The 8,334-nt window shown below is 36.5% G+C and overlaps 1 pseudogene; it reads left to right on the forward strand.

Moving 5' to 3' along the window:
* Positions 1-124: 124 nt before the first annotated feature.
* LOC134257576 (uncharacterized) lies at positions 125-7,703 on the forward strand (annotated as a pseudogene).
* The last annotated feature ends 631 nt before the right edge of the window (positions 7,704-8,334 follow it).

Raw genomic sequence — 8,334 nt, forward strand, 5'->3', positions numbered from 1 at the left:
GTGAAAACAATTAAATGTATCCTAAATTCCAGCTAATCCTATTTTTTTTTCTGTAGAACTGATAGATAGTGCTGTGTACCTGTACCGGCCCCCGAGACCCTTTTTTACTGGAGATAGGTGAGACATGCTGGAGGCCATAGAACACAGCACCAAAACCAAGTGTGGATATGCTACCGTGAGTATACCGCTCCTTGTATAACATGACACATTTATAACATGACACAAGCAAAGCCCAATGAATTAAATGTTGTACAGAATGTCAAGTTACATAATCATACGGTAGATCAATATGCAATAACCATGTCTAGAATATAATATATTTAACTTCTATATTAAAAAAAGTGCAGAATGAGACCATCATAGAATCATAATGGTCCTGTATTATTCTAAGTATACACATTGATCTTTTACAATGCTGAGTTGCTTTTGGAGGATATAGGAAACTATTCTGAATTTTGAAAGTTAAAGCTTTTTCATATTAGGTACTTTCAGTAATCCATAAGGAGTTTAATAAAAAAGAACTACAGTTCTTCAAATACCAGTACTTGTACGCAAATTGACACATTCAAAATTTAGAACAATCACCTGGTATTGAGTGGTTAGCATAAATATCACAAAGCAATACACATGTCTGCAACATGCATTGTATTTATTAAGGGTTTATTATACCCGCACTTTCTAAAGAAAGTTCGGGTATATTGTTGTTACTCATGTCCGTCCGTCCGTCCGTCCGTCTGTCACACTTTTCTTCCCTGAACTCCTCCTACATTTTACACAGTAGCTTAATCATCTTTTGGGAGATGGTTTGTGGGGTCATGTAGATGTGCAGTAAGGTTTTGGAATTTCGATTTTGCCCCGGGGGGTCAAATGGGGGTCGAAAAATGACGTTTTTTGTCCAAAAAGCTCTGTCTTCCCTGAACTCCTTCTACATTTTACTCAGTAGCCTAACCAGCTTTTGGGAGATGGTTGGTGGGGTCATGTAGATGTGCAGTAAGCTTTCGGAATTTTGATTTTGCCCCAGGGGGTCAAATGGGAGTCGATAAAAATGACGTTTTTTAAGCAAAAAGCTCCGTCTTCCCTGAACTCCTCTTACATTTTACTCAGTAGCCTAACCAGCTTTTGGGAGATGGTTGGTGGGGTCATGTAGATGTGCAGTAAGGTTTTGGAATTTCGATTTTGCCCCGGGGGGTCAAATGGGGGTCGAAAATGACGTTTTTTGTCCAAAAAGCCCCGTCTTCCCTGAACTCCTTCTACATTTTACTCAGTAGCCTAACCAGCTTTTGGGAGATGGTTGGTGGGGTCATGTAGATGTGCAGTAAGCTTTCGGAATTTTGATTTTGCCCCAGGGGGTCAAATGGGGGTCGAAAATGACTTTTTTTAAGCAAAAAGCTCCGTCTTCCCTGAACTCCTCTTACATTTTACTCAGTAGCCTAACCAGCTTTTGGGAGATGGTTGGTGGGGTCATGTAGATGTGCAGTAAGGTTTTGGAATTTCGATTTTGCCCTGGGGGGTCAAATGGGGGTCGAAAAATGACGTTTTTTGTCCAAAAAGCCCCGTCTTCCCTGAACTCCTTCTACATTTTACTCAGTAGCCTAACCAGCTTTTGGGAGATGGTTGGTGGGTCATGTTGATGTGCAGTAAGGTTTTGGAATTTTGATTTGCCCAGGGGGTCAAATGGGGGTAAAAATGACGTTTTTTAAGCAAAAAGCTCCGTCTTCCCTGAACTCCTCTTACATTTTACTCAGTAGCCTAATCATCTTTTGGGAGATGGTTGGTGGGGTCATGTAGATGTGCAGTAAGGTTTTGGAATTTCGATTTTGCCCCCGGGGGGTCAAATGGGGGTCGAAAAATGACGTTTTTGTCCAAAAAGCCCCGTCTTCCCTGAACTCCTTCTACATTTTACTCAGTAGCCTAACCAGCTTTTGGGAGATGGTTGGTGGGGTCATGTAGATGTGCAGTAAGCTTTCGGAATTTTGATTTTGCCCCAGGGGGTCAAATGGGGGTCGAAAAATGACGTTTTTTAAGCAAAAAGCTCTGTCTTCCCTGAACTCCTTTTACATTTTACTCAGTAGCCTAATCATCTTTTGGGAGATGGTTGGTGGGGTCATGTAGATGTGCAGTAAGGTTTTGGAATTTCGATTTTGCCCCGGGGGGTCAAATGGGGGTCGAAAAATGACGTTTTTTGTCCATAAAGCCCCGTCTTCCCTGAACTCCTTCTACATTTTACTCAGTAGCCTAACCATCTTTTGGGAGATGGTTGGTGGGGTCATGTAGATGTGCAGTAAGGTTTTGGAATTTTGATTTTGCCCTGGGGGATCAAATGGGGGTTGAAAAAATGACGTTTTTTATGCAAAAAGCCCAGTCTTCCCTGAAAGCAATTAATTTTTTTAAGGAAATTAGGTCAAACTTCAAGATCATGGGTAATGAAAATCATAGTGTATGTAGAATGGTATTGTCCCATTTAATACTAATACACATGTTTAATATAATAGTCCTATCTCTTCTCATTCAAAGTATACAACCATGATGACCAAGGTTAAATTTATTGTGACAGATGGGCAGATTGACAAACAAATGAGATTTAATGTACCCTACCTTTAGCAAAAATGGGGACAATAAATGTCTTTGCTGTTCTTGAGAAGAAGATTTATGTTGGAACAAGATGTGTTTGTGAAACACTACGCGCCCGGCGGCAACAAAGTTAAAAAAATCTTCTTTTAGCATATTGATCACAGTCAAGGTCACAAGGTCATTGACCATGGTGTCATTCGAAAGAACTTAATCAGTGGAGTATGCGTACTAAATATGAAGTCCCTATCTCCTATGGTTCAAAAACTGTGGCAAAAAGTGTAAAGAGCTATTTTTAGCATATCCGTCACAGTCAAGGTCACAAGATCATTGACCTTGCCGTCGTTTGAAAGGACTTTATCGGTGGAGTATGCATACCAAATATGAAGTCCCTATCTCCTATGGTTCAAAAGTTATGACAAACAGTGGAAAAAGCTATTTTTAGAATATGGGTCACAGTCAAGGTCACAAAGTCATTGACCATGGTGTCATTTGAAAGAACTTAATTGGTGGAGTATGCATACCAAATATGAAGTCCTTATCTCTGATGGTTCAAAAGTTATGGCAAAAAGTGTAAAAAGCTATTTTTAGCATATAGGTCACAGTCAAGGTCACAAGATCATTGACCTTGATGTCATTTGAAAGGACTCTATTAGTGGAGTATGCATACCAAATATGAAGTCCCTATCTCCTATGGTTCAAAAGTTATGACAAACAGTGGAAAAAGCTATTTTTAGCATATAAGTCTTAGTCAAGGTCACAAGGTCATTGACCTTGAAGTCATTTGAAAGGACTTTATTAGTGGAGTATGCTTACCAAATATGAAGTCTCTATCCCTTATTGTTCAAAAGTTATGGCCAAGGTTAAAGTTGACAAACAGACAAACAGATAAACAGACAAACAGACAGGACAAAAACAATATACGCCCGGGATCTATCGATCCGGGCGCTTCAAAAAGTACCCTGCATATTTAAATGTAAATTGGTTGAAATTAGCCCAGTGGTTCTTAAGAAGTTAATGTGAAAAGTTTGCAGATAAACAGATGGACAACAGAAATCAGTACATTTCAGAAAACAGTATGCTTATGAATAGTTAATCAAGGTGCTTTGGGTAGCAAAATAAAGCTAAACTGGTATATCTAATTCATCCGCAGAGCTTAGTATATTTCAATATGCACAACCTTTTCAACTCTTATAATTATTTTTTAAAATTTATATCACCATGTCTCATTCAAGGGAGAACTAGAGATATGACCAGATGTATATCTGTTAAATATAAAATATGTACATGTATTCTGTGTTTTTTTTTAGTAATTTGTTTGTTTGTTGTGACAGCAACTGTTATGGCAGCTTTTGGCAAAGGTTGAAGTTTCTCAAATGTAAGTCAAACTCCAAGGTCAAGGTCAAAGGGTCTAAATTGTTGGTATCAAAGGGAAAGTCTTGTCACAAGGAATACACATGTGAAAAAAGGGAGAAATCCCTAGAACTTCCTCACCTGTTCAAAAGTTATTGCCAAGGTTAAAGTTAAATTGGATTCAACTCTAAGGTCTAGGTCAAAAATAATTATACCTGTTGAAAGTTCACAATGATTACACATGTAAGAGCATGAAAGTCCTAGCACCACCTGTTCAAAACTAACGCCAAGTTCAAGGTATTTTTCTTGTAAAATTGGGTCAAACTCCAAGGTCAAGAGATCAAGAGGTCAAAATTGGTGGTACCCATTAAAAGGTTTTGCCAAAAGAAATTTACCTATGAAATATTGAAGCCATGTGTATAGCTCAATCCACTTAAAAAATATGGGCAAGGTTAAAGTTTCCGTGGACAGACAAAAATACATAAACATAGGAAACAAAATATGTATAAATAGTCAAATGAAAAAAATTTCTACTATTATGGAGTCATAAGATCAATTGTCATTTCAGGTACAGGGAGTCAGTGGCTAGGGAGATCAGACCCCCCCCCCCCCTGGAATTAGCAGTTATTTAAATAAGACTATATATGTACTGTAGAGAATAAAAATGACTTTGGACATCCTCCCCCTTAGAAAACAGGGACTCCACCATCATTGTTTTATTTCCATCTCAGGAAATCTTGGGCTGATTTTTTTGACTGAGGTGTGACACCCCCCCCCCCCCCTTTCTGAAAAAAAAATCGGGATCTGCGTCTGTTATATACTGAATGTCCGCAACGGGAGATAACTTGACAATGTGAAATTTGTCGACTGTGGCATGCGATGATCTTTGACCATGTTGACCCTTTTTGAACTTCAACCTAACCATTTGCATTTATCTATTTTTATGCAATCTATACTAAATCTTGTACTTACCGAATGTCATAGGTCGTGACAACGAATTCATGAAATATAATCCATATAATCCAATTAAAACACAAATGATCAGGGGTTTTCCTGGCTTGTTTTTGAGTCCGTTTACAGGACCCATTCCCAATCAAAAAATCAGCCATATTTTCCCAATTTTGAATCTTTTTTTCCCATTTTTGTATTTTTAATTTTTTAAGAGTGTTCAGACAGATGTACAATACTTTGATTCCCTGCAAGACGTCTGAAAATCTCAACAGGTGTCAACATGCAATTGTATCATCGTGCTATATCATTTTCTTATCATTCAATAACAGCTGAATAATGTGTAAATCTTTATATCTGTGTACAGTTGTTTACTCTATTGTAACACAGAGACTTATTGGTCCCTTCATTATCATTTATATGGGAAAATAACAAAATTGGTCCTTTTTAAAATTTTCCCAATTTGATCGCATTTCGCGTCAATTTTCCCAATTCTATGGACTCCGGACCCAGTTAAAAAATGGTAGGAAATCCCCTGATGATTTTAACTGACCACACTGCATCGTCAGCATACATGTGCTAAATAATCTCATTCGACAAACCTTTGCTGATTCCGTTGCCAGTATGAATTGGCCGAGGTGTGCCGAGAGGTGATATCTATAAATATGATAATGGGTGACGCAAACCCAATGTGAATGTAGAAAATAAAACTGTTTAGTACTAGAACAAATTTCAAACTATCATAATTAACTAAACTATGTTTTTTAAAAAATGTGAGAGTGAGAGAGAGAGAGAGAGAGAGAGAGTGTGTGTGTGGGGGGGGGGGGGGGTAGGCATTGACAAATTAATAGGGTTGTATTTTCAATGGGTTTTTTTCCGACCAAATACTAAAATCAGTTTGCACATTTTGATAAATTCATCGAAAACGCTTTGTACTAAAATAATATTTTATGTCGTTGAGAAAGTAAATTTAAAAAGTTCCAAATAATGGGAAAATTATTTATTTGAATAAGTAATTTACTTCAATCATTAATTAAATTCTGTTATTTCAGACTTGTTATGAATTAAGTATTTTAAAATACATATGTGAGGCTCAGAGTTGATATGGTCATCTGAAAATTTTATGTTCAATTTGACGAATACATGTACGGTGATAATTATAGAATTATTTTGACTTCTTCCTTGGAAAGTCCAATATGAATGAGTGTATATTTAGAGGCAAACACCATAGTGCGGGTATTACTGCCTCATGACAGCATCTAGTTTATGATTTTCGTGAATAAGTGCATCATTGTCTGTACCAAAGTTACTTAAATGTTTAGCCAGCTTTTCTAAATACACATACTGTACTTTTACATGTAAGAATTGATAATAACAAGCAAATTATGATCTCTAAATTTCAGATTGATTCAATTTTTTTCCTTGTATCTGATACATATTTACCAAAAATACAATGATTTTTATTTCAGGTAAAAAATGTTAACACCCATTAACTTGACAACAGAATGGAAAGTTTCTTTTTGGCAGAGACAACAAAATACTTATAACTATTATTTGACCCTGATAACTTTATCCACAACAATGGTAGTCACGGAACGGTTATACATAACCCAAACGGTGAATGTGTGGTTGATGCTGGAGGATATTTCTTTACGTCAGAAGCACAGCCTATAGATGCAGCTTCGGTGTACTGCTGCAGCAGCCAGAAAAAGCAAGAGCATTCCGTTCTAGAGAGGATGCATGATAATCTGGATCTACTGTCTCTGTTTAATATTGAAGAAGAGGATAGAAGATGCAGAGGGAAAAAGCTGAAATCTTTTACTCAGGATTTACACGGTGACAAGCTTTTTCAAACAGAGGGTCAGAATTTAGAAAATTCTTCTTCAGAGAGAGTTTGAGAGTTCCGTGTTGGAAATTTTGACTAGTTATCTTGAGAATGCAGAAGGTGCTGATATTGATTCTAGCCTTTCAAAATTGGGAGCCAGTTTAGAGTTACTCAAATTCCAGATTACCAAACTAGATTCAGGATTGAAGGATTCAAAAGATATTAGCAACGAGGATGATGCAATAATGGACCTGAGGAAATCCACTAAAATAGAGGAGAAATTAGAGATATTAAAACCAGAAACAGTGCTTGAGAAAAAAGAGAAATTAGAACAACCAGCCTCAAACACGGAACAAAATTCCTTAAAAGACAATATCCCTTATAATGATATAAAACCAGAACCTCCTACTCCCATTTCACAGGTGGCTCCAACTAAAACACAGGTGCCACCTGCTGCTTCACAATATGAAAATGTGAGACCGGATGAAAGAACACCTTCATCTTCAGAAGAGTATTTGAATGAGAAAGCTGTTGAAGAGCCGATTAATTTAAACATCAGTGAACAAATTAATAGTGAAGAGATGGATTCAAATGTAGAAGGAAATACAAATTCTTTAAAAAAACTTCAAGAACAGACCCAGAAAAAGTCCCCAAAAGTGTTGTATTGAGTGTAAAAACTGACAGTTCAGGACAGGCTACAGTGGAGTCTAGTGAAACGCCAAAGAGCATCTCAAAGCATGTGTTTCACATCAATAAATTTAACACAGTGAAACAAAATAATATATTCAATTTAGAAAACCTATATAACCTTTTAGGAAGCACATACCAAAAGGACACCGTGTCCACACCTAATATAAATCATTTATATCAGACTATTAAGTATTATCCTATACAGTACACAGCTAGACCAGAATTAATGGTTTGTAAATCACAACCTTTCCATATGCGATTTTCAGTGAAAGGTGAAATGTTTTCAGTGGAAGGTGACTAATAAATCATGATAATTTTACTTTTATTGTGTTAATTCCACTCTTTTGATCACAGTTATTATTGTAAGCACAAGACAACTTTAAATTCCGTTGCTTAATTAGTAAAGCTTTTAAAGTTTTTCATCAAAGGAAATTAAAAAAAAAATCAACCAGAAAGGACTTTCAGAAATTTGTAAAAAAAAAATCAACCAGAAAGGACTTCAGAAATTTGTACCCTTCAATCAGTATTTGAAGCTCTTTCTTCAAATGTTGAACACCTGGCACATGCATTGAGATGAAAATACCATATCTTGCATCCAACGGTATAAAGTAAGAAAATAAGATGTGTTTATTTTGTTTTAAGTGAAATACTGATGTCTCGTATGACATATCAAAGATTAAAGTTTACGACAACAGGCCATTTTCCACGGCCAACATAATCAGAAAAGTTCATAGTACTCAAAGAAAGGATTTTTCACATGGATTACTCTGTAAAAAGTACAGAAATCATACCACCACATGTTCTAAAAGTTTTGATTTTTCTAACATTTTAATTATTAGCTCACCTGAGTCAAAGACTCAAGTGATCTTTATGATCAAAATTTGTCCGTTGTCTGTCTTCATTGTTGTCGTCATTGTTTGTAAACTTTTCACATTTTTCATCCTCTAGTC

Source organism: Saccostrea cucullata, unplaced genomic scaffold (genome assembly GCF_032062105.1).
Source record: "Saccostrea cucullata isolate Sc308-1 unplaced genomic scaffold, CSIRO_AGI_Scuc_v1 ctg16269, whole genome shotgun sequence".
Lineage (NCBI taxonomy): Eukaryota > Metazoa > Mollusca > Bivalvia > Ostreida > Ostreidae > Saccostrea > Saccostrea cuccullata.